This window comes from Dromiciops gliroides, chromosome 3 (genome assembly GCF_019393635.1).
Source record: "Dromiciops gliroides isolate mDroGli1 chromosome 3, mDroGli1.pri, whole genome shotgun sequence".
NCBI classification, from domain to species: Eukaryota; Metazoa; Chordata; class Mammalia; order Microbiotheria; family Microbiotheriidae; genus Dromiciops; species Dromiciops gliroides.
Window position 1 is genome coordinate 100,027,898 of NC_057863.1, and position 7,372 is coordinate 100,035,269.

General features: G+C 36.6%; 1 pseudogene; it reads left to right on the forward strand.

The window, feature by feature from the left end:
* Nucleotides 1–2,767: 2,767 nt before the first annotated feature.
* LOC122746232 lies at nt 2,768–3,247 on the forward strand (annotated as a pseudogene).
* The last annotated feature ends 4,125 nt before the right edge of the window (nt 3,248–7,372 follow it).

Genomic DNA, 7,372 nt, shown 5'->3' on the forward strand with positions numbered 1-7,372 from the left:
GATATTCATGGGAACCTGGGAAAATGAATTAATCAATCCTTCATGGCTTCAATTTCCTTATATAAAAGATTAGGGGATTGGGCTAGACAACTCTGTCATTCAGAAACATGCATGCATACACACACACATGCACATATATACATATATATATGTTATATATATACTGTTCTTAATGTAGACCAAGATCACTTCAGTTATTTTATTAGCTGCCACTTCATAATGCTGATTCATCTTAATCTTATGTCCACTAAAATCTCTAGTTCTTTTTCTTGTTGTTCAATCATTCATGTATGTTTAGTTCTTTATGAACCTATGGACTGTAAAGATTGGAATAACGCCACCTGCTGGATACTTACTGTAGAAGAGTTCTGCCCATGAAGGGAAGGTCTTTGAGGGCAAGACCAGGAGTCAGGAAGTGACGCGGGCTAGTGGGAGGAGGAAGGAAGAGACTGGCGCTCAGTCTCATGCTCTTTCCTCTGGACTCTGGCGGAGAAGGGAGCTAAAAATGTGCTCTCCCTTTAATAGATAGGAATCTAGGCCTTTCTCTCTCTCTTTATCAAATTCTTATTCTCCTTAATAAATGCTTAAAAGTCTAACTCTTGCTAAAGTTTATAATTTATTGGCGACCACTCATTAGATATTTTAGACAGACTAGCTAGAATTTTAGCCCTTAACAGGACCTAACATGCCAATATTGTCCATTAGGTTTTCTTGGCAAAGGTATTGGAGTGGTTTACCATTTCCTCCTGCAGCTCATTTTACAGATGAGGAAACTGAAGCAAATAGGATTAAATGACTTGCCAAGAGCCACACAGATATTAAGTGTTTGAGGATGGATTTGAACTCAGGATTTCCTGACTTCAGGGTTGGCACTCTATTCACTGAGCTACCTAGTTGTGTCCAAAATGAACAACAACAACAACAAACAAACCAAAAAACCCAAATAAACAAATCAATAAATGAAATCCTTAGTTTATTTACAGACAAATCCTGGCTTACTGCTACTTCCCACACTTTATACTTGTGATATTGATCTTATGTCTTTTTGGAAATTATGTGAGAATTTATATTTGTCTCTATTGAGTCCCATCTACTGAAATTCAGTGCAATGTTCTAGTCTGGAAAGTCATAAGGGATCCTCCCTCCCTCACACAATGTGTTAGATAAATTTCCCAGTTTAAATTTGTAATTAAACAAAATCAGTAAATATTATGATCATTTTATATATGTCTTTGTCAAACTTTTTTTTAAATCTTAAATAACAGATCCCTACAGTCTTCCACTGGAGAACACTTTCTATATTGTTGAGATTGAATCATTAATGGCTGGTCTTTGAGTTAGTCCATTAAACCACTTCCCACAGCATCAAATTATGTCAGAATCTAGCTAACAACTATCGGTCTTTTCAATAATAATAGTATGATTCTAGCTGTATGACCCTGGGAAAGTCACTTAACCCTCATTGCCCTGCAAAAAAAGAAAAAAATAGTATGAAATGATTTCGTAATCTTCTTATTCCTTAGAAAATTATCTTTACAGCGTTCCCTTGTTCTATTAGCTTCTTAACCCTATCAAAAAGGAAATAACATTGCTTAGGTATAATCCATCTTTCATGAAACTATTGTGGTTCTTCATCAGAGTGCTTTTTAAATATATCAATTAACCATGTCTTTAAGAATTCAGTCCGGAATTTTCCCAAGAGCTGTATAAACAGGTAGATCTTTCATGAAGGTATGTACAGAGCAGGAAGGCTTTGCCAAGTGATACTTCATAATAAATTCACATCTTTAAAATAAGAAAAATGACTGAAATATAAAGAATTAAAGATTTAATTATGGTTTTTCATTGTTTGCTGAATTTCCAAAATGTATTTCCTTTGGAAGAACACCACAACCTTAAATGTTCTCTTCTAACAGTTTAACTCCTATGCATGTGTCAAAATCATGCAAGATATTTAAAAGATATAACAATAGAAATAGTTTAGACAATCCTTTAAATTATTAATATTAATCAATGAAAAAAACAAAACCAAAGACCACAGTTGCCAAAGATTTTTTTCCTGTCATGGAGGATATTCAGGACAGCATACAAATTGAAGAGGAATCCCAGAAAGATATTGAGGTCCTCTAGAATCACCTATTGATTTTATCAAGCTCCTTAATAATTTCAGAGCCTCCAGAATTATTCAAAAGAGTTGAGACTATCTACAGAAAGGAAGAAAAAAAGTAGCTGAAGAATACCTTTTTATAAAAAAAAATGAATATCAAATTTAATTGTTTAGACAACCTAAATTATTCTTTCATCAGTACCTGTATCTGGGTCAGACACTACAAACGAACTTTGTTTTGTTGGCTCTTGAAAGGGAACTAGGAGAAACAGAAGATCAAAATATAATTGTGTAATGAAGATGTAAGACTATCACTGAGACATGGTGTTTAGTTCTACCACCTAGTTCCTCTGGCTCTTCAAAATAATATTAGGATTTTATACTTTAGTTATTTATATAAAGCAAAAACATGAAACTAAGGACTGATCAGTGCTAAACTCTATGATATTAGTGCTAAAGTTAATGGCTTCTGGTTTATAGTGATCAAATTGCCACGGGAGAAAAGTTTAGTAGTCCTTGAGTATTCCTCTGTAAAGAATTACACAATAGCCCACAATCCAATTGGGATTAAAGTGATCTTTTATTTGGTGCTAGAGAAAGTCACCAAGGGGTAAGTCAAAGACTTCACCCCTGTCCACCATATTCCAGTGAGTTGCCAAAATGGCAAACACAAAAGGAAAAAGGAGAGGGAAAGGTTACATGTTTTCTAGGCCCTTTAGAAAACATAGTGTTGTCTCTTTGGCTATGTATATGTGAATATAGAAGAAAGGTGATATTGTAGATATCAAAGGTATGGGCACAGTTCAGCAAGGAATGCCCCACAAATGTTACCATAAGACTGGACAGGTCTATAATGTTATTCAACATGCTGTAGGCATTGTTGTAAACAAACAGGTTAAGGGCACTGTTCTAGCCAAGAGAATTAATGTGCCTATTGAGCATATTAAGCATTTTGAGAGCAGAGATAGCTTCCTGAAGAGGGTAAAAGAAAATGACCAGAAGAAGAAGGAAGCCAAAGAAAAAGGCACCTGGGTTCAACTGAAGTGTCAGCCTGCTCCACCCAGAGAAGCACATTTTGTGAGGACCAACGGCAAGGAACCTGAGCTGTTGGAACCAATCCCCTACAAATTCATGGCATAAATGACTAAAAAACATAATAAAAATATTCTTGGATTATGGGGAGAAAATAAAGAACTCCACCCCTGGGGAGGAAGGCTGAGAAAGCATTCTTCTCCCAGAACCAAATAAAAGACCAGAACTAGAACCAGATCTTCTGACTCCTAGAAAATTGCTCTTTCCTCTGTAGTGCAGCGAACTAGCTGAGGAAATGGAATGTTGATTTATCCCATAGTTTGCCCTTCTGTTACTCTATCCTACTTACTTTTAGGGCTACAAACCAGCTTATAGCTCTCTATCTACTCTTCTCTTTTAAGGACCATCAGACCAATTTACAAGCTCAAGTTCATCCTAGTCTTCCTGTTTTGAGGAAAGGAATTTAGCCAAGGAGTCTTTCCTGCTTTACTTGCATTTGCTACTTGCATCAATATAGTTCAATGCTGTCTGTGCAATACATCAAGCTCTGAAATGGTACGATTATTATAGATACTCTGCTTTAAAAAAAAATAGAACATGAGAAGTCATTCCATCTATTATGTTGAAAGTCCAGCACAGTACAAATCAATTTGTTAGCATTCCAGGTTGCTACTGGTTCCTTTTCCTTGGCCAGATGTCATATTGCACACCACATAATCTGAATTCCAATGAGACTTCATTGCTCAGGCCATTTAATGACAAAAGAATGTGATCTTGGGCCAAAAGCACAAAGGTTTATTTCTCTCTCTTTCTTAAAGTATGAGAAATTAAGAAGTTTTGAGCACTAGGTTGAAACTAGGTTCAAAAATGTATAGATTTTCCAAGTATTTCACTAAAATAATCATTATAGTTGAAACCAGGAAAATCTGGCCAGGGGAATGAATTCTAACTCTGGGTAAGAGAAGATAACTTAACCTTTCCATAAATCTGCTGGTTACAAAAAGCATAAAACTGTGACTGATTTTATTTTATCCTCCCCTTGTGGGAGTGAATTACCAAAAGCTTGAGTGACCACCTCAGAATTAGATGTTGACAGACTTAGCCTGACTGGGGAGAATCACATATTACCCTAGAAAGGAAGAGAAAAATTCTCTATGCAGAATTACTTTACATCCTTTTTTAACCCATTGATGACAAGATAACTGATCTTGGAGTGACTATGATCTGTGTTGAACTCTTGGCTTTAAAACAAATACTGAATGTATGCCCCAGAGCAAGTGACTTAAATCACAATTCTCTAAGGCTATAAATTGCAGAGTACTTTCTAATCTGCATTGCTAAAAGGGAGATTTCTCAGTGGGAGCACATTGTACTAATGACATCACAGACCTCATCCTGAATCCTTACCTTGCAAAGCAAAGATTAAAACAGTCCCTAAAGACAGATATTTCTGATATGGTATAGGGAAAAAAACTTAGAGTAGAACTAATCAACATATAGCTAGTCTGTCTCTGGGTTTGTTTTTCTAATGCCTCTCTGTTCTTCCAAATGCTTCAGGTTATAGAGACTGCCTCTGCTAAGTAATTTGTAGACCAAGGATGACTCCTAGAAATTCAGAGATGATCTATACTTTCATGAAACCTTACCTTAAGTGGAAGAAGGATGATATTTTCTCCTTCATATATTTAATTCTGAAAATCAACATTTTAAAGATATTCTTTAAATTTCTAACCATGTTCTCTAAATCAGGTAATTATTGGGCTAAGTTTCAGGTATTTTGGTAATGGATAATAATGCATATAGCAAACTAGATTTCTATATGAAGCAATATTATTGCTTCATTTCATAATAACAAAGAGAACACTAGACCAAAGGCCTTTTGTGCAGCTTTAGAGGGTAGTGTTTAAAAGAAATGACTGGAATACCATTTCGCTACTTAAGCTATAGAAACAGAAGGTTCATTTCCTTAGGTGGTACACTTGTATATCCTTGTGTTTGTGCCTATGTGCTTGAGTGTGATGGAGGAGGATAAAATGGTTAACAGATAATCTATCAATAGTACTTAAGAGGGGTTGAGAGACAAACCTAAGACCCAAGCTCTAAGTTAGATCTGAGCTCCAAGAGGGGCTATAACTTACAGACCCCAGCTGCGAAAGGGATTAATGGATAACTTAAAACTTAGGAAACAAGTTAGTTCCTAGGTTCTCATTACCCACCTTAATCACCATTCATAACAAGAACATAAAGAGGCAGGTCATAGAGACTTTGACTATAACAAAGACATAGAGACAGCTTATAGAAATTTTAATTGATACCCCAGAAACTAGCCCTGGGAATGAAACACAGGGACACTCTGACCTTGGCAATGTAAAGGACAAATTTAGTGTGGGGAGAGTTAATTGGGTGACTCATTGTAATATTGGGGTAAGAAAAGAGATTAACAGCCTCTTTCAAAAAAAACAAAACAGGTTTTATTAATGAGAGCAAATCTACAACACAGGTGAAGTTAATAGAGATAGGGACAATGAAAAAGGGGATAGAAAAACTCAACACCACACCAGCATCTCTCTCCCTCTCTCTCACGCACAGGAGTGACTCCTCTCCTCCCTTCTCTCTCCCAGAAGTCCCCTATCCCACAGGAAGCAGGGCCATCCACACACACAGTCCCAAGTTAATTGTCTAGCAGCCCTGATTGACAGGACTAACAGGCAGCTCTACAAATGCAAGCCAGCCAACTTCTAGACACCAAAGACCACCTGACTTGTCCTCACTAGGCTTCTCGTCATGTCAGGGCTTCCCTAGAGTATAATTTGGCCAGGCCCATGTAGGCGTGTTGGTGTCCAGCATGAGGTCAGTGCACATAGGCAGGCTGGGGTTTCAAATTTTAAGCAACGATGTGGTCATAGAAACCCCAAATCACAATTAATTCCTTACAGCAAGTTGAGGAAATGTGCAGAAAAGGCCAAATCTGTCCCTTATGACATGTAAACCCCAAAAGCACACCTCCACAGAAAAAGATACCTGCCTCAGGGGTTGGTGTAAGTCCCCAGAAAGTCCAAATTAGTATAAGCCTTCCCTTGTGCCTCCATAAGGTAGAGATTTTTATAATGAGACTGATAATCGATTTATCCACACTATAAATATGTGTCTTTTCTTTCCCTATTCGAGAGACACCTCCATGATGCTCTCCCTGTGGTCACTCACAGTATTGCAATAAAACTTGGGAAACTGTGTCACTGAGTCTTGTAATTCTTTTGGGACTACTCACGATCAATTGGACCCTAAATCCATCCCACATCAAGTGTGTGTCCATGTGGTTGCTATTGTCTACTAGAGAAGGAGGGATGGAAGAATGGAGTTGGGAGGGAGTTGAAATTTACCAGAGATTTATAAATCTCATCATGATAACTTTAAAGGGAAACTTGTATTATAGAAACATAACAAGCCATAGTTACCTGACAAGTTAGATATGAAAACATAGGACATAGAAAGAAGAAAGTCACTAGTGAATTCTAGTAAGTCACAAGAGTTGATGTCCAAGAAAAGCTGATTATGTAAGTTGTATAGTCACAAAGCATAGATAATTCAAGATCTTCTGGGAAGATGGTAAATTTCACTTCTTAGTTATCACTGAGTTTTCATTAAGTGGTAGACAAAACTAGAAAACGGCTATAGAAGTATACGCCTTATTTTTAAAGAAAAAAGATAAGACAAAAAGGACAATAGAATGATATTTCTTATTAAGAATATATAATCATATGAGAAAATACATGAATCAAAAGAAGAAATCAAGGTAAAAATCAATGGGCATTTGGAAAAGGAGAGATGTAACATTGTGGCGAGGCTATAATATAGGCCACTGGCAAGAGGGAAAGAATCATTGATGATTTCTGGAAACAGATCATATACCTGGCGCAGAGAGCTGATATAGTGTCATAAGACATTTGAATACTCAGATATCTGATGATATTCTTTTCCTCTGCCAAAACCAGAGTAATTGCTAAATACATGACAATGAAAATTTCATTTTTTAAAAGGCAAAGGAGGCAAGAAGGATAATTGCTTTACTGGATCTTATCTTTGCTAAGGAAGAATTAGTTGCTAAAAATGGAAATGACAACAATCTTGGGACAAAGTGACCACTCCAGTTTAGAATCGTTGTTAAAGAGGAACGTCTTGAATAATCTGACATCCACTGTGGATAATAGAACACAAAATTTCACAGACTTCTGG